We start from the raw sequence: 20,440 nt of genomic DNA, 5'->3' as shown, positions 1-20,440 counted from the left end.
TTCTGAGAGATTCGCCGAGTGTGTAACGAACGCGAATTCTTCCCAAACTAGAATTCTACCATCAATGATGGGAATATATTTGGCCTGCGAGTAGTCTGAGACGTGCCCCGATGTTACGGTAAGCAGGACTAACAGGGATACGAATGCGAACCTGTAATATTGGATGTATTGTAGCGTTTGTTTAAAATATTGTAGCCCACCACCAAAGCATAAAGAAAAAAGCACAATTATAACAAAAACTTATACCAAGTGGATAGGGGTGAGAAAATATGGAAAAAACTTATGCCAAGTGGCTAGGTGTAAACATTAGAAAAGATGAATTATTATCTAATGTTGTCCTTGTGGACCACCCTCCCCTTAATGAGGACCGTGGTCCCCAGGACCGCTTCAACAGCTATTTCCTCACACAGTGGTGTGAGTTTATTGCCAAGCCTTCGGTTTGACTTAACCAAAACTTTCTCGCCGACTTCGAATGTTCTGCATTGTCGGGAGGCATTTTCCCAGGCCCTCAGCGTGTTTTGAGCCCTAACGATCTTACGACATCTTACGATGTCGACTGGCCGTTTGTCAACGACAGAGTGAATTGATTTATTATATTTGGCGGTTGCCAATAAAATAATATCCACAGTGTTGGTTATCCCCTTGTCGATTTTTAGGCAACGAGCAAGCTCCAAGAGGGTGCTGTGAAAGCGCTCTACTTGCCCGTTTAAAACGCTATGAAGTGGTGGGGCATTTGCAATGCTGACACCGAAATGGTTGTCAAGCATGGCTGAGATAGTGTGTGAGTTTAACGAAGGTTCATTATCGCAATAGACAACTCTAGCCCTAGGGAAAAAGTTCATGATTTGGAGTATGGCCGGTTTAAGATCCTCGATTGTCCTAGAGTGAACATGTTGCACAACTGCAAACTTCGAAAACTTGTCGATGCAAGTGAGGAAGTGTTTCTTGTCTGTGGAAAAAATGTCGATATGTAGCAGTTCTCCCACATGAGAGGGGATCGAAGTCTCGCCTAGCTCATGCTTCTTTGGGTGCCTATCGTACTTGCCTTTCGCACATGTTATGCAGTTTGCTACAATCTCGGTGGCTATCTTGGCCATCTTTGAAAAGTAGTACTTCGGATTGGATTCCGAAACTGTGAAGGTCAACGGTTGGTGATCAGTAAAGAAATTTATATCTTTGACTGCATATAAATAGTGGCGTAATTTGGCCAGTGCCCAAACTATAGCTAATAGCTCCCTTTTATTGGTAGCGTAGTTAACTTCCCTGTCCTTTAAGGTCCTAGAGATCATTGTTATGGGTCTCCCTTCTTGGGATAGGACTGCGCCAATGCCGTACGCTGAGGCATCTGTCGTTAGATTAAATGCCTTTTGGTAGTCGGGGTATCTGAGGATGACATCCTTGGAAGCCAGAATGTTACGCAGTTTTTGGAAAGCCAGCCGTTGGAGCTCGTTGAACTGCACCTGGATGTTTCTGGATCTGTGTCTACTGACACTTCCAAGTTCCCCTTTCAAAAAAGAATATGCAAAATCTTTTATGAAGCATCTATAATAGCTGGCCAAGCCAAGGAATGATCTGACTTCGAATATGTTCTTAGGCTCTGGGAATTCCTGAATGGCTTTTATTTTTTCTGGGTCTGTGACAGCCCCGTTATTGGTGACTATGAACCCTAAAAAGCTAACGTTTTTCTTGAAAAATCGTGACTTTTCTGTTGATACCCTCATATTTGCATCGTGTAGGCTCTTGAGAACCCAATCCACGTGCCGGATGTGGGAGTTTTCGTCCTCCGAAAAGGCGAAAACATCATCAACATAGACATAGCAAAATTTGCCAATCTGCTCTCGCAGTATGTCATCATTTGTTCTATGGAAAATGCTGGCTGCATTTTTTAATCCAAATGGCATTCTGCGAAACTCGTACTTTCCTCCGTTAACGGAAAAGGAAGTTTTTTCACGGTCGCATTCTGCCAGCGTGATCTGATGATAACCGGACTTCAAGTCCAGGGTTGTGAAATACTTGGCCTTGCCTAAGTTTCCTAATATCATCGAGATGTTCGGCATGGGGTATCGATCGGGTATTGTTTTCTCGTTTAGTTGGCGAAAATCCAATACCAAACGCATTTTCCGCCTGCCAGTTTCGTCGGTGCCCTTTTTGTCTACAACCCATTTTGGGATATTGTAGGGGGACTTAGACTTTTTGATGATGCCATTTTTTAGCAGATCTTGGATTTCGCCATTTACAAAATCAGTTGCCCCCATTGGATATGGGTAAAGTTTGGCATAAATGGGCGTCTCATCAATGGTTCTGATGGTGGCAACCACCGACGTGTTGTAGGACAAGGCCTCATTGGGGTCTGCGAAGGTTTTCTTCCTGTCGCTGAGTATTTTCAAAAATGCTTTTCTGACCAAAGGTGGTGCATCTGAGCAGTCCACCTCAGTAAAATTTACTTCGGTAATCGGTAAAATCGATATTCTCTACTTCCGTGCCCCATTTGAGCTGACCGGAGGCCAGACAAAGTGATGCCCCTGCCTGTTTTAATAGGTCAAGGCCGATGATTCCATCAAAAGAGGACAAATCTGGTAAAATGAAGAATGTGGACTTCAAGTTGAAAATTGACACGAAGCATTTCTTCGTGATATTGGTGACTCCATGGATCGAATGAGCCTTGAATGGAGCTTCTACCGGGCGGACGCCTTTCAATCCTTCGTATGGTCGGATGAAATTTTTGGCCGCGCCCGTATCAACTAGAAATCTCATGTCAATCCCCGCTACTCTTCGTCTGATGACGGGTAGCAGGGATCTTGCCCTAAAAAATGTATGGCATCCGAGTCGTTCTCATTGATAGCGTCGTCATCGATTTCTTTTGCCGCGCTAGAGGCCGCTGTGGTGTACGTATCACCAGTTTTGTCAGCGCTCTGGGCAATGTGATATACCCTTTGCCTTTTTTGTGGGTTGGCTTTATCGGACGCCGCCGGCTTCCTTTTCTGGTATGCCGGGGCTTGTGATGGTTTAAGCATTCTATACAATGATGGATTCACTTCCATGGGTTCTGGAGTGTCTCCCTGGTGCCTATCGCTGCGTGGAGAATTGTGCACCTGTGCCTTGTGTTGCTTAGTAAAATGGGGATTTTTACCGCCACTATATTGGGAATTAGCATGAGGGGCGGCCTGCTGACGCTCTTGTGCCTTAGGAAATTGTTTTTTCTCCCTATCTTCCTGGCTTCTTGCAAATGATGATGCAAAGGTGTACCTATCATGGTTCGCCTCCACCTCTTGAGCCAAGGCAAGTGCTGATGGCATGTCCTTGGGCTTCGCCGCGAAGAGGACGTCCGTGAGGCTGCGTTTTAACCAGAGATAAATACGCGAAGGGCATCATCCCGGAATTTTTCGCATAAAACTTGTGCAGCTTAGGCTTCGTATGTCATGGTCGCCTTGTTGGTGAAGAGGGTGAGGAAGAGCAACCTCGTCATAATATGGTAGAAGCGAGAGACTCCCCTGTCTGAGGGTGCCCATCTCCTGCTTTATGACATGCATTGTCCGCTTGTCACTATAAGTAAAGTCGAGTCGATTTATAATCGCGTCAAAATTAAGCACTGTGCCAAATGAAAATAGCACTGCATCGGCCGGGCCCCTTATTTTGCTCCTAATTATCATAACTGCCTGATAATAGTGTGAACTTCCTACGAAATCCTTAAACATATAGTATGCGCCTACTGCCGCCTGCCGCCAGGAGACGTACGTTCCTGGGCACCCGAAAATTCGGGCAAGCATTTGACGACGTCTAGTGGCTCATTACAAATGACGGTGTTATTAATGTCTATGGGTTTATAAACTTTAATCTGAGGAGCTACTGTTGGGGCGGGTGCGACCTGTATCGCCGCCACTTGGTTGGCCAGTTGTTGGATAGTCTGGCGCAACACATTCTCCCTGCGCTGGCTGTCCTGTAGGGCATGGTTGACGGCAGCCTCTACTACCGCCTTTATTTGATCTGGGTTAAATGCCATGTTTCTGGCTGAGAGAGTGCCGACGCTTACACTTTTCGGTGTAGAAGTTCTTGCCGGCCCTTCGGTCTCGGATTCAGAGTCACTGGGGACCTGCTTGCTTTTCCTATATTGTTGGAATGGGTTGCTCATATGGAGCTGTGCAAGCTAAATCCGCCCAGCGATTTAATGCATGCTCAAGCGGTCTTGCCCACGGTTATGGCGAGGGGGCCGCGGGGGCTGAGATGCCGCTTGGTAACGATGGACGAAAGCTCGTTGAAAAACTTAGCTGTTGCCTTGCCAAGCAATGACAAGGGGAAGGGGATCGCGTGGACCGGGTCTCCGCTATGGCAAACAAAAATATAAACAACAAAAATTGACACAGTAAAGATCCGTGGTGGCTAAGCTGCCATTCTGAAAGACAAAGAAGCGAAGCTAAACAAAATCGGAATACAAACGTCGCGATGTCGAGTTTGAGTGTCTTAGTGGAGTGGGTAACCGATGGAAACAAAAACAAACCCAAGATTGTTTCGAAGCTAACACAAAGAATTTAGGTGTAAGCAAAAGGACGACTACATATAAGGGGTAAATTAAATGCTCAAATTTAAATGAGACAGTATCCGTCGCCAATAAAAATATATCAATAAATGCACAATTAATAAATTTATTTCCCGGCGGCGCCTTTGCGTCTAGGCTGGGTATTAAATATGTAATCTGGTAGTTATATTGGCGATAATATTCGGCACAAAGATATTTATTGAAAGAATTAAAAAAATGCAAACAATGAAAAACATAAATAATATCACTTGTGATTACACCAGTAAAATTGTCAACCAATTAGTGAGTATGTTTATTTATAAAAATGTTAACACAAAACTCTAATATAGAGCTGCAGAAAATATAGCGTATTTAAATATTTTACCAATGCAGATGCCGGAAAATTTTTTGGAACAGAAGTCCCCTGGCAGCAATCGAAGTGTCGGCAGCAGGAGGAAGTGTGCCGGGCAGGTCAGCCTATCGGTCTTCCTTCTTGGCTGGGATGTACGTAGGGAATTAATCAGTCCCGCGCAGCAGTCAATGTGTCGGCAGCGGGAGGGGTTGTGCCGGGCAAGTCAGCCTAGCGGTCTTCCTTATTAGTTAGGAATTATGTACGGAGGAACTACCTCCGTTATCATTGGCCCTTAAGGCACAACAACCAATAATAAAAAATGTGTAACGGCTGAGCCGGAATTCAAATTCAAGAGCGATGGCTCTGTCTTTATTGAGATATCAAAATGAACTGAACTTAAAGCTAACATAAAAAGGGACTCATAGCGGCCAATCCAATGGGTAGTGTTTGCCGGCTATGCACGGGCTTCCGGCCAGACGCTGTGTCAGCAATTTGGCCGGAGCGAGCTTTCGTACGAACGGTCATTGCCGTCGCCCGCTTAACTTAGTTAACTACTCCCCCATCAGGATTAAGGCCGCCCTCGGCCGACCCTATTTGGGCGATCATATCTGCTATCTGGGCCGTAGCTTTCCTGGCCTGGATGACTCGCCGATAGGTGAAACCGACGCAAATCAACGCGCAGCATATTGCTCCTGCCACCAGTACTATCTGATGTGAATGATAGTCGTTGATATTCTCCCCGACTCTCTTGATGTGTTCCAGATTACGCTTACTCAAGCGGTGAAGGTATGGAAGACTGAGGATATTGTACTCCATAGTAATATTCAGGGAGGGCGAGCTGGCTACTTCTGGGACCCTCTTCTGGGCCCTGTCATTGTTGACATATCGGGTTTCATTAACCATAGCACTCTCAGTAAAGGTAATGAGATGCGTGCCTCGTACATGGATGTAAGTGCCATTATCCACACTCACACGTGCCGGACGATCGTTTACAAATATGATGCCTTCATCTACGTGAGTAATTGGATGTAGATCGCTGTGCTGGATGTCACAGTGCGCTATGCCTCAGGCGTGGAGGTCTTGCGCGCACGAGGTGTTGTGGAGCAATTGTTGACCGTGTGAATTGCTCCATCGCAATCAGCTATTATTTTGTCCACCAGCCTGAGCATCGTGTCATGATGGGACACGGGAAAAACAGTGATTTTAATACACGACGATTTGATTATTGGAAATTTGATGACAAAATACAAAAGGTTATCGGACTGTTATATTTTAACGGAAGCAACGGATAATAAGTCTTTGATGGGGGTATCTGTGGGCTCTTCTATCCATATATCTTCTAGGTCTGCATGATCTAGTATACTAGGGCTCACAATGTTGGAATTGGCTAGAGCTATCGCTAGTAATAAGTTTTGCAGCTCCATACTAATCATTCTATTTCGGGATAATAACATCTCATAAAGATGCCCCGTGTCAACTTGGGTTTATTTGGCTGACCTCAGAAGTTGGTTGACGGTGGTAGTAATATTATTAATTTGGTCTTGTACTTTACTATTGATGTTTATCTGCCTATTGTTTGCATTTATTAACTGAAATTCATTAAATTTAATTTTTTCGAAATCCTCTGCATCTGGCGTTCCCGCCACTACCTTTAACGCTGCTCCTAGAAAATCCAAACTCCTAGCTACTCTGTGGGGGATGCTCAACGAGTCGAGCAGGTCACGCAGATGAGCGACATCGACACTCAAGTTTCTGCATGTGTGACTGGGAAAACATGCTGGCCATGCCATCCGTTTCGTCCACCACACGCCTATATTCTGAGAGATTCGCCGAGTGTGTAACGAACGCGAATTCTTCCCAAACTAGAATTCTACCATCAATGATGGGAATATATTTGGCCTGCGAGTAGTCTGAGACGTGCCCCGATGTTACGGTAAGCAGGACTAACAGGGATACGAATGCGAACCTGTAATATTGGATGTATTGTAGCGTTTGTTTAAAATATTGTAGCCCACCACCAAAGCATAAAGAAAAAAGCACAATTATAACAAAAACTTATACCAAGTGGATAGGGGTGAGAAAATATGGAAAAAACTTCAGCCAAGTGGCTAGGTGTAAGCATTAGAAAAGATGAATTATTATCTAATGTTGTCCTTGTGGACCACCCTCCCCTTAATGAGGACCGTGGTCCCCAGGACCGCTTCAACAGCTATTTCCTCACACAGTGGTGTGAGTTTATTGCCAAGCCTTCGGTTTGACTTAACCAAAACTTTCTCGCCGACTTCGAATGTTCTGCATTGTCGGGAGGCATTTTCCCAGGCCCTCAGCGTGTTTTGCGCCCTAACGATCTTACGACATCTTACGATGTCGACTGGCCGTTTGTCAACGACAGAGTGAATTGATTTATTATATTTGGCGGTTGCCAATAAAATAATATCCACAGTGTTGGTTATTCCCTTGTCGATTTTTAGGCAACGAGCAAGCTCCAAGAAGGTGCTGTGAAAGCGCTCTACTTGCCCGTTTAAAACGCTATGAAGTGGTGGGGCATTTGCAATGCTGACACCGAAATGGTTGTCAAGCATGGCTGAGATAGTGTGTGAGTTTAACGAAGGTTCATTATCGCAATAGACAACTCTAGCCCTAGGGAAAAAGTTCATGATTTGGAGTATGGCCGGTTTAAGATCCTCGATTGTCCTAGAGTGAACATGTTGCACAACTGCAAACTTCGAAAACTTGTCGATGCAAGTGAGGAAGTGTTTCTTGTCTGTGGAAAAAATGTCGATATGTAGCAGTTCTCCCACATGAGAGGGGATCGAAGTCTCGCCTATCTCATGCTTCTTTGGGTGCCTATCGTACTTGCCTTTCGCACATGTTATGCAGTTTGCTACAATCTCGGTGGCTAGCTTGGCCATCTTTGGAAAGTAGTACTTCGGATTGGATTCCGAAACTGTGAAGGTCAACGGTTGGTGATCAGTAAAGATATTTATATCATTGACTGCATATAAATAGTGGCGTAATTTGGCCAGTGCCCAAACTATAGCTAATAGCTCCCTTTTATTGGTAGCGTAGTTAACTTCCCTGTCCTTTAAGGTCCTAGAGATCATTGTTATGGGTCTCCCTTCTTGGGATAGGACTGCGCCAATGCCGTACGCTGAGGCATCTGTCGTTAGATTAAATGCCTTTTGGTAGTCGGGGTATCTGAGGATGACATCCTTGGAAGCCAGAATGTTACGCAGTTTTTGGAAAGCCAGCCGTTGGAGCTCGTTGAACTGCACCTGGATGTTTCTGGATCTGTGTCTACTGACACTTCCAAGTTCCCCTTTCAAAAAAGAATATGCAAAATCTTTTATGAAGCATCTATAATAGCTGGCCAAGCCAAGGAATGATCTGACTTCGAATATGTTCTTAGGCTCTGGGAATTCCTGAATGGCTTTTATTTTTTCTGGGTCTGTGGTAGCCCCGTTATTGGTGACTATGAACCCTAAAAAGCTAACGTTTTTCTTGAAAAATCGTGACTTTTCTGTTGATACCCTCATATTTGCATCGTGTAGGCTCTTGAGAACCCAATCCACGTGCCGGATGTGGGAGTTTTCGTCCTCCGAAAAGGCGAAAACATCATCAACATAGACATAGCAAAATTTGCCAATCTGCTCTCGCAGTATGTCATCATTTGTTCTATGGAAAATGCTGGCTGCATTTTTTAATCCAAATGGCATTCTGCGAAACTCGTACTTTCCTCCGTTAACGGAAAAGGAAGTTTTTTCACGGTCGCATTCTGCCAGCGTGATCTGATGATAACCGGACTTCAAGTCCAGGGTTGTGAAATACTTGGCCTTGCCTAAGCTTCCTAATATCATCGAGATGTTCGGCATGGGGTATCGATCGGGTATTGTTTTCTCGTTTAGTTGGCGAAAATCCAATACCAAACGCATTTTCCGCCTGCCAGTTTCGTCGGGTCCCTTTTTGACTACAACCCATTTTGGGTTATTGTAGGGGGACTTAGACTTTTTGATGATGCCATTTTTTAGCAGATCTTGGATTTCGCCATTTACAAAATCAGTTGCCCCCATTGGATATGGGTAAAGTTTGGCATAAATGGGCGTCTCATCAATGGTTCTGATGGTGGCAACCACCGACGTGTTGTAGGACAAGGCCTCATTGGGGTCTGCGAAGGTTTTCTTCCTGTCGCTGAGTATTTTCAAAAATGCTTTTCTGACCAAAGGTGGTGCATCTGAGCAGTCCACCTCAGTAAAATTTACTTCGGGACATGTATAAAAATCGATATTCTCTACTTCCGTGCCCCATTTGAGCTGACCGGAGGCCAGACAAAGTGATGCCCCTGCCTGTTTTAAAAGGTCAAGGCCGATGATTCCATCAAAAGAGGACAAATCTGGTAAAATGAAGAATGTGGACTTCAAGTTGAAAATTGACACGAAGCATTTCTTCGTGATATTGGTGACTCCATGGATCGAATGAGCCTTGAATGGAGCTTCTACCGGGCGGACGCCTTTCAATCCTTCGTATGGTCGGATGAAATTTTTGGCCGCGCCCGTATCAACTAGAAATCTCATGTCAATCCCCGCTACTCTTCGTCTGATGACGGGTAGCAGGGATCTTGCCCTAAAAAATGTATGGCATCCGAGTCGTTCTCATTGATAGCGTCGTCATCGATTTCTTTTGCCGCGCTAGAGGCCGCTGTGGTGTACGTATCACCAGTTTTGTCAGCGCTCTGGGCAATGTGGTATACCCTTTGCCTTTTTTGTGGGTTGGCTTTATCGGACGCCGCCGGCTTCCTTTTCTGGTATGCCGGGGCTTGTGATGGTTTAAGCATTCTATACAATGATGGATTCACTTCCATGGGTTCTGGAGTGTCTCCCTGGTGCCTATCGCTGCGTGGAGAATTGTGCACCTGTGCCTTGTGTTGCTTAGTAAAATGGGGATTTTTACCGCCACTATATTGGGAATTAGCATGAGGGGCGGCCTGCTGACGCTTTTGCGCCTTAGGAAATTGTTTTTTCTCCCTATCTTCCTGGCTTCTTGCAAATGATGATGCAAAGGTGTACCTATCATGGTTCGCCTCCACCTCTTGAGCCAAGGCAAGTGCTGATGGCATGTCCTTGGGCTTCGCCGCGAAGAGGAAGTCAGTGAGGCTGCGTTTTAACCAGAGATAAATACGCGAAGGGCATCATCCCGGAATTTTTCGCATAAAACTTGTGCAGCTTAGGCTTCGTATGTCATGGTCGCCTTGTTGGTGAGGAGGGTGAGGAAGAGCAACCTCGTCATAATATGGTAGAAGCGAGAGACTCCCCTGTCTGAGGGTGCCCATCTCCTGCTTTATGACATGCATTGTCCGCTTGTCACTATAAGTAAAGTCGAGTCGATTTATAATCGCGTCAAAATTAAGCACTGTGCCAAATGAAAATAGCACTGCATCGGCCGGGCCCCTTATTTTGCTCCTAATTATCATAACTGCCTGATAATAGTGTGAACTTCCTACGAAATCCTTAAACATATAGTATGCGCCTACTGCCGCCTGCCGCCAGGAGACGTACGTTCCTGGGCACCCGAAAATTCGGGCAAGCATTTGACGACGTCTAGTGGCTCATTACAAATGACGGTGTTATTAATGTCTATGGGTGTATAAACTTTAATCTGAGGAGCTACTGTTGGGGCGGGTGCGACCTGTATCGCCGCCACTTGGTTGGCCAGTTGTTGGATAGTCTGGCGCAACACATTCTCCCTGCGCTGGCTGTCCTGTAGGGCATGGTTGACGGCAGCCTCTACTACCGCCTTTATTTGATCTGGGTTAAATGCCATGTTTCTGGCTGAGAGAGTGCCGACGCTTACACTTTTCGGTGTAGAAGTTCTTGCCGGCCCTTCGGTCTCGGATTCAGAGTCACTGGGGACCTGCTTGCTTTTCCTATATTGTTGGAATGGGTTGCTCATATGGAGCTGTGCAAGCTAAATCCGCCCAGCGATTTAATGCATGCTCAAGCGGTCTTGCCCACGGTTATGGCGAGGGGGCCGCGGGGGCTGAGATGCCGCTTGGTAACGATGGACGAAAGCTCGTTGAAAAACTTAGCTGTTGCCTTGCCAAGCAATGACAAGGGGAAGGGGATCGCGTGGACCGGGTCTCCGCTATGGCAAACAAAAATATAAACAACAAAAATTGACACAGTAAAGATCCGTGGTGGCTAAGCTGCCATTCTGAAAGACAAAGAAGCGAAGCTAAACAAAATCGGAATACAAACGTCGCGATGTCGAGTTTGAGTGTCTTAGTGGAGTGGGTAACCGATGGAAACAAAAACAAACCCAAGATTGTTGCGAAGCTAACACAAAGAATTTAGGTGTAAGCAAAAGGACGACTACATATAAGGGGTAAATTAAATGCTCAAATTTAAATGAGACAGTATCCGTCACCAATAAAAATATATCAATAAATGCACAATTAATAAATTTATTTCCCGGCGGCGCCTTTGCGTCTAGGCTGGGTATTAAATATGTAATCTGGTAGTTATATTGGCGATAATATTCGGCACAAAGATATTTATTGAAAGAATTAAAAAAATGCAAACAATGAAAAACATAAATAATATCACTTGTGATTACACCAATAAAATTGTCAACCAATTAGTGAGTATGTTTATTTATAAAAATGTTAACACAAAACTCTAATATAGAGCTGCAGAAAATATAGCGTATTTAAATATTTTACCAATGCAGATGCCGGAAAATTTTTTGGAACAGAAGTCCCCTGGCAGCAATCGAAGTGTCGGCAGCAGAAGGAAGTGTGCCGGGCAGGTCAGCCTATCGGTCTTCCTTCTTGGCTGGGATGTACGTAGGGAATTAATCAGTCCCGCGCAGCAGTCAATGTGTCGGCAGCGGGAGGGGTTGTGCCGGGCAAGTCAGCCTAGCGGTCTTCCTTATTAGTTAGGAATTATGTAGGGAGGAACTACCTCCGTTATCATTGGCCCTTAAGGCACAACAACCAATAATAAAAAATGTGTAACGGCTGAGCCGGAATTCAAATTCAAGAGCGATGGCTCTGTCTTTATTGAGATATCAAAATGAACTGAACTTAAAGCTAACATAAAAAGGGACTCATAGCGGCCAATCCAATGGGTAGTGTTTGCCGGCTATGCACGGGCTTCCGGCCAGACGCTGTGTCAGCAATTTGGCCGGAGCGAGCTTTCGTACGAACGGTCATTGCCGTTGCCCGCTTAACTTAGTTAACTACTCCCCCATCAGGATTAAGGCCGCCCTCTGGGCCGTAGCTCTCCTGACCTGGATGACTCGCCGATAGGTGAAACCGACGCAGATCAACGCGCAGCATATTGCTCCTGCCACCAGTACTATCTGATGTGAATGATAGTCGTTGATATTCTCCCCGACTCTCTTGATGTGTTCCAGATTACGCTTACTCAAGCGGTGAAGGTATGGAAGACTGAGGATATTGTACTCCATAGTAATATTCAGGGAGGGCGAGCTGGCTACTTCTGGCACCCTCTTCTGGGCCCTGTCATTGTTGACATATCGGGTTTCATTAACCATGGCACTCTCAGTAAAGGTAATGAGATGCGTGCCTCGTACATGGATGTAAGTGCCATTATCTACACTCACACGTGCCGGACGATCGTTTACAAATATGATGCCTTCATCTACGTGAGTAATTGGATGTAGATCGCTGTGCTGGATGTCACAGTGCGCTATGCCTCAGGCGTGGAGGTCTTGCGCGCACGACCTTCTTAACGCCAGCTGGCAAAATGTGGCTCCAGGTGTTGTGGAGCAATTGTTGACCGTGTGAATTGCTCCATTGCAATCAGCTATTATTTTGTCCACCAGCCTGAGCATCGTGTCATGATGGGATCGGGAAAAACAGTGATTTTAATACACGACGATTTGATTATTGGAAATTTGATGACAAAATACAAAAGGTTATCGGACTGTTATATTTTAACGGAAGCAACGGACAATAAGTCTTTGATGGGGGTATCTGTGGGCTCTTCTATCCATATATCTTCTAGGTCTGCATGATCTATTATACTAGGGCTCACAATGTTGGCCTTAGCTAGAGCTATCGCTAGTAATAAGTTTTGCAGCTCTATACTAATCATTCTATTTCGGGATAATAACATCTCATAAAGATGCCCCGAGTCAACTTGGGTTCATTTGGCTGACCTCAGAAGTTGGTTGACGGTGGTAGTAATATTATTAATTTGGTCTTGTACTTTACTATTGATGTTTATCTGCCTATTGTTTGCATTTATTAACTGAAATTCATTAAATTTATTTTTTTCGAAATCCTCTGCTTCTGGCGTTCCCGCCACTACCTTTAACGCTGCTCCTAGAAAATCCAAACTCCTAGCTACTCTGTGGGGGATGCTCAACGAGTCGAGCAGGTCACGCAGATGAGCGACATCGACACTCAAATTTCTGCATGTGTGACTGGGGAAACATGCTGGCCATGCCATCCGTTTCGTCCACCACACGCCTATATTCTGAGAGATTCGCCGAGTGTGTAACGAACGCGAATTCTTCCCAAACTAGAATTCTACCATCAATGATGGGAATATATTTGGCCTGCGAGTAGTCTGAGACGTGCCCCGATGTTACGGTAAGCAGGACTAACAGGGATACGAATGCGAACCTGTAATATTGGATGTATTGTAGCGTTTGTTTAAAATATTGTAGCCCACCACCAAAGCATAAAGAAAAAAGCACAATTATAACAAAAACTTATACCAAGTGGATAGGGGTGAGAAAATATGGAAAAAACTTCAGCCAAGTGGCTAGGTGTAAGCATTAGAAAAGATGAATTATTATCTAATGTTGTTGTTTTGCGCCCTAACGATCTTACGACATCTTACGATGTCGACTGGCCGTTTGTCAACGACAGAGTGAATTAATTGTTGCCAATAAAATAATTTCCACAGTATCGGTTATCCCCTTGTCGATTTTTAGGCAACGAGCAAGCTCCAAGAGGGTGCTGTGAAAGCACTCTACTTGCCCGTTTAAAACGCTATGAAGTGGTGGGGCATTTGCAATGCTGACACCGAAATGGTTGTCAAGCATGGCTGAGATAGTGTGTGAGTTTAACGAAGGTTCATTATCGCAATAGACAACTCTAGCCCTAGGGAAAAAGTTCATGATTTGGAGTATGGCCGGTTTAAGATCCTCGACTGTCCTAGAGTGGACATGTTGCACAACTGCAAACTTCGAAAACTTGTCGATGCAAGTGAGGAAGTGTTTCTTGTCTGTGGAAAAGATGTCGATATGTAGCAGTTCTCCCACATGAGAGGGGATCGAAGTCTCGCCTAGCTCATGCTTCTTTGGGTGCCTTTCGCACATGTTATGCAGTTTGCTACAATCTCGGTGGAGTATCTGCTTAACATTTTCTTGGGCCGATCTGTGAGCCCTGTTGTGCTCGACGGTGAGGATTTCCCGTCTCTCAGGAACTGCAAAAATATCCGTTACACGGTTTTTGCAAGGCCAAAATTTGGTGGCTGGAAACTGCCGAACCAATTCGTCCTGTATCATTGCCAGCGTGGGCAAGTCACAATGAATGGCGTTTACGCCTTTAGGAACGATTATATCTGCGAGTTCATCAAGTAATGACTCTTTGCAGGAGAATTTAATCACATGCCGTCTCTTGTTTCCAAAGAGGATGAAGCTGCGTTTTAACGGAAAGTGTGCCTCCTCCAAAGTTATCTGGTTCTGGAAGCAATTCAAAGGCTTGTCCGTGGTTTCAATGGTATAGGTTAGCGACAGCTCACTGTGAATTGTGGCCGCGCTAGAAAAAGCCTCTTCCTCTTCCACAACGTTAAATTGCTGTCTTGAGAAGGCATCCGCAACAAGGTTATCTTTGCCGGGCTTGTAAAAAATTTTAGCGCCGGACTCGTCGATGCGGGCTTTCCACCTCTTGATTTTCGCGTTCGGATTGGATTCCGACACTGTGAAGGTCAACGGTTGGTGGTCAGTAAAGATATTTATATCTTTGACTGCATATAAATAGTGGCGTAATTTGGCCAGTGCCCAAAAATCTTTTATGAAGCATCTATAATAGCTGGCCAAGCCAAGGAATGATCTGACTTCGAATATGTTCTTAGGCTCTGGGAATTCCTGAATGGCTTTTATTTTTTCTGGGTCTGTGGTAGCCCCGTTATTGGTGACTATGAACCCTAAAAAGCTAACGTTTTTCTTGAAAAATCGTGACTTTTCTGTTGATACCCTCATATTTGCATCGTGTAGGCTCTTGAGAACCCAATCCACGTGCCGGATGTGGGAGCTTTCGTCCTCCGAAAAGACGAAAACATAATCAACATAGACATATCAAAATTTGCCAATCTGCTCTCGCAGTATGTCATCATTTGTTCTTTGTAAAATGCTGGCTGCATTTTTTAATCCAAATGGCATTCTGCGAAACTCGTACTTTCCTCCGTTAACGGAAAAGGAAGTTTTTTCACAGTCGCATTCTGCCAGCGTGATCTGATGATAACCGGACTTCAAGTCCAGGGTTGTGAAATACTTGGCCTTGCCTAAGTTTCCTAATATCATCGCGATGTTCGGCATGGGGTATCGATCGGGTATCGTTTTCTCGTTTAGTTGGCGAAAATCCAATACCAAACGCATTTTCCGCCTGCCAGTTTCGTCGGGTCCCTTTTTGACTACAACCCATTTTGGGTTATTGTAGGGGGACTTAGACTTTTTGATGATGCCATTTTTTAGCAGATCTTGGATTTCGCCATTTACAAAATCAGTTGCCCCCATTGGATATGGGTAAAGTTTGGCATAAATGGGCGTCTCATCAATGGTTCTGATGGTGGCAACCACCGACGTGTTGTAGGACAAGGCCTCATTGGGGTCTGCGAAGGTTTTCTTCCTGTCGCTGAGTATTTTCAAAAATGCTTTTCTGACCAAAGGTGGTGCATCTGAGCAGTCCACCTCAGTAAAATTTACTTCGGGACATGTATAAAAATCGATATTCTCTACTTCCGTGCCCCATTTGAGCTGACCGGAGGCCAGACAAAGTGATGCCCCTGCCTGTTTTAAAAGGTCAAGGCCGATGATTCCATCAAAAGAGGACAAATCTGGTAAAATGAAGAATGTGGACTTCAAGTTGAAAATTGACACGAAGCATTTCTTCGTGATATTGGTGACTCCATGGATCGAATGAGCCTTGAATGGAGCTTCTACCGGGCGGACGCCTTTCAATCCTTCGTATGGTCGGATGAAATTTTTGGCCGCGCCCGTATCAACTAGAAATCTCATGTCAATCCCCGCTACTCTTCGTCTGATGACGGGTAGCAGGGATCTTGCCCTAAAAAATGTATGGCATCCGAGTCGTTCTCATTGATAGCGTCGTCATCGATTTCTTTTGCCGCGCTAGAGGCCGCTGTGGTGTACGTATCACCAGTTTTGTCAGCGCTCTGGGCAATGTGATATACCCTTTGCCTTTTTTGTGGGTTGGCTTTATCGGACGCCGCCGGCTTCCTTTTCTGGTATGCCGGGGCTTGTGATGGTTTAAGCATTCTATACAATGATGGATTCACTTCCATGGGTTCTGGAGTGTCTCCCTGGTGCCTATCGCTGCGTGGAGAATTGTGCACCTGTGCCTTGTGTTGCTTAGTAAAATGGGGATTTTTACCGCCACTATATTGGGAATTAGCATGAGGGGCGGCCTGCTGTCGCTCTTGCGCCTTAGGAAATTGTTTTTTCTCCCTATCTTCCTGGCTTCTTGCAAATGATGATGCAAAGGTGTACCTATCATGGTTCGCCTCCACCTCTTGAGCCAAGGCAAGTGCTGATGGCATGTCCTTGGGCTTCGCCGCGAAGAGGACGTCAGTGAAGCTGCTACGAAATCCTTAAATACTATATGTTTAATATTAATATTAATATGTTGCGCCTACTGCCGCCTGCCGCCAGGAGACGTACGTTCCTGGGCACCCGAAAATTCGGGCAAGCATTTGACGACGTCTAGTGGCTCATTACAAATGACGGTGTTATTAATGTCTATGGGTGTATAAACTTTAATCTGAGGAGATACTGTTGGGGCGGGTGCGACCTGTATCGCCGCCACTTGGTTGGCCAGTTGTTGGATAGTCTGGCGCAACACATTCTCCCTGCGCTGGCTGTCCTGTAGGGCATGGTTGACGGCAGCCTCTACTACCGCCTTTATTTGATCTGGGTTAAATGCCATGTTTCTGGCTGAGAGAGTGCCGACGCTTACACTTTTCGGTGTAGAAGTTCTTGCCGGCCCTTCGGTCTCGGATTCAGAGTCACTGGGGACCTGCTTGCTGTTCCTATATTGTTGGAATGGGTTGCTCATATGGAGCTGTGCAAGCTAAATCCGCCCAGCGATTTAATGCATGCTCAAGCGGTCTTGCCCACGGTTATGGCGAGGGGGCCGCGGGGGCTGAGATGCCGCTTGGTAACGATGGACGAAAGCACCTTTGAAGGTGCACGCAGTGTTTTCGATGTAAGCTACGATTAGTATCCCAAATCGGACATGGGACATTTTTATTTCTTCCTGCTCCCTGAGCAAGCACATTGAAAAAACCAATTATTAGGTGTGACTGTAAGTTAAATATATTTATTTGTGTACAGTAAGTTTTCACAAAAAAAAATGTAAATTTATATATCAAAATATTTTCAATTGAAATGAAATAGTTTAATATGATTTCCTTTCGAAATTATACCTTTTTAGAAGATATAATGATTTCAGTCAAAAGGGTAGACCTCAAAACTATATGGCATAGCTCCGTTAGGTGTTTTTTAAATATTAATATCGACCCTTAAGAATAACATTTTTTAAATATTTTAAAATTTAGAATAAAATAAAAAATTGTTTTTTTTTTATTGTAGACAGAAAATAAAGGTAAACGAGAAAAGAAGTTAATTTCGGCAAGCCGAAGTTTGTATACCCTTGCAGTTTTAAAAAGTAATCAACTTTAGTAACACCATGTACAATTTTTAGAGACTGTTACTGACTTCAGTGATATTCAAAAAAAAAAATTATTTCATTCTTTTTTAAGACCATTTTTTGACTTCTATATGTCAGAGTAGACCGATTTTTATTGAATTGAATTCGAAATTCTTAAAAATATAAGATAATATATTCCCAATATTATAAGATAATATAATAAATTGAATATAAGAAATTATATTTCCAATATTCCCAATATTATAAGTTAATATAATATTGGTAATATTTATATTTAAAAATATAACAAATTATATTCCCAATTTTATAAGTTGATATAATATTGGTAATATAATTTGTTATATTTTTATGAATTTCGAATTCAGTTCAATAAAAATCGGACCACTTAAAAATGTAGATGTCAAAAAAATGTCAAAAAGCCCCTAAGCTCTAATTTGTTTCATATTATTTTCCCACTAATTTTCCGATCGTTCCTATGACAGCTTTATGATATAATCGTCCGATTTTGATAAAATTTCATTCGAAATTTAAAACTATTTAAAAAATGTTATTTCCTAGCTAAGAAGGTTATATGTCATAAAGCACCAAAGCTATAATTTGTTTTATTATTATTATTTTCCCACCAATTTTCCGATCGTTTCTATATCAGCTATATGATAAAGTAGTCTAATTTTGATAAAATTTAATTCGAAATTCATAACTAATTAAAAAATGTTATTTCCAAGCTTAGAAGGTTATATCTTAAAAACGCCGTTTGAATGATACAACACTTTTCTTAACCCATTCAGTACTTATCGAAAATTTCGAATTTGTAAGAAATTCTACTTTTTAAATTATTTTCCTCGTCTCGAAATTTAAATTTTTTAATGAAAAAAGTTTGCTTAACCAAAATTAATAGGAACTCCAAAAATAATTTTTCAAAAATAATTTTTCTTATATTTTTTATGATTTTTTGCCCTTTCTTATACAAATTCTTCCCGACATTGTCACCAAAAAATGGCCCACAATAGTCCTTTCCTGTGGTATGAAAAGCTGGATAGGGCGGCACTCCATTTGCTGGCAGGCTACTTATGACGTTCTCCCAAATAACAGGCTTCATTCGGAAACATCGGATGCATTTGTTGATAACGGGGGCGACGAACTTGCGGTCTCCAATCGGCCAGAACCTTTGCCGTAATGCGTCAAGTAGCGCCTGCGATCCCTGGCTAAAAAATCCATACTCCTTCGCTAAGTTAACCTGTTGGATGCTCCTCAAAAGAAATACCGTTCCAAAGTTGACCACCTCTATTGAAGGACGACCCTTTAACGGAGCAGATTTGGCTCTGCAATTTTAAATGAACCGATAAATGTATGCAAATACTATGCAAACGGTCCCAATTAGAGCCAAAGAATGGCGTTCTGGAAGGTACTTTTCTGAGTCTAGCAGGGACGGCCAATTGCGGGCTTTGCAGAAGGAATGGAGGCCAGTTAGCCCAAAGGGAATGTTCCAACAATTCTCTTGGAGTACATCTTCTCAATACGACGGATTCAAGTTAGTAGGAACGTGATGCCAAGTCATATCATTCGTTGTCTCCTGAATTTTTGCGATTCTGTTTGATACGAAAACGTTAAACTCCCTCGGCAACCTAATCCACGCCAACACAACAGGCGAGTCCGACCAGCAATAAAAGGTGCAACCGACGTCAATGGCTTCCTTGGCGTTTACGATTAGCTCAGCCAATAAAAGCGCTGCTGAAAGTTATAATCCATGAATTTTTAAGGCCTTCAATGGACATACCCTAGACTTTTCACAGAGCAGATGGATTTTCAATTCTCCATTGTTCTCCGTTCGCAAGTATAGACACGCTCTATAAGCTGACATGCTAGCATCGCAGAATTCATGCAACTCAACGGAAGCCCTTGGTCCCAGTAAGAATCGTGAACATTTTAAGTTCTGTACGACCGATAACTGTCAGGTCAACTCCCCCCATGACGACAGAATGGGCTCTGGCAGTGCGTCATCTCAATTCACGTTCGCACTCTATAGAGATTGCAGAAAAATCGTAGATTTGGTGATAATTGGAGTAATAAAACCGAGTGGATCATCGTTGATAATGCAATCCGCTTAGTAGGACTTTGATTAGTTGGCAGTTGAGAAAAATTTTATAGGAGTTGATCAGAAGATGGATCCCAGACTAGTCCCACGCGCTTGGCGATCGATCCATCGAAAAATTTGATTAGCTGCTCCTTGTCGCATTCAGAGTCTCCTTCCAGGGCTGCTGACTCATTCGAACACCAATTGCGGATTGGAAAGTGGCCTCGCGACAGTAGTTCCTTTAACTGACGACGAATTTCTCTCACCTCCTCAACTGAGTCCTCACCAGATATTAAATCATCCACATATAAATCTCTACGAATAATTTTTGCTCCAATAAGAAATGATGATAGCCCAGAAGTTAGCTGGCTGGCATAAGTCACCGAGTTAAATTTAAAAACACTGAACTCTTCCGTGGAGTTCTCTCTCCAAAGGATGCATTTCATAACGGTACATTTTGCAAATATCTCCACAAAGGGCAATTGTGTTTCTGTTATAAGAGACATGTGACCTAGATCGATATACTCGTACTCCCTCTAAAATGCTGAATACTGAGCTTTC

This window comes from Drosophila biarmipes, unplaced genomic scaffold, assembly GCF_025231255.1.
Source record: "Drosophila biarmipes strain raj3 unplaced genomic scaffold, RU_DBia_V1.1 ptg000005l, whole genome shotgun sequence".
In the NCBI taxonomy this organism is placed as follows: domain Eukaryota; kingdom Metazoa; phylum Arthropoda; class Insecta; order Diptera; family Drosophilidae; genus Drosophila; species Drosophila biarmipes.
This window is presented reverse-complemented; position numbering follows the sequence as displayed.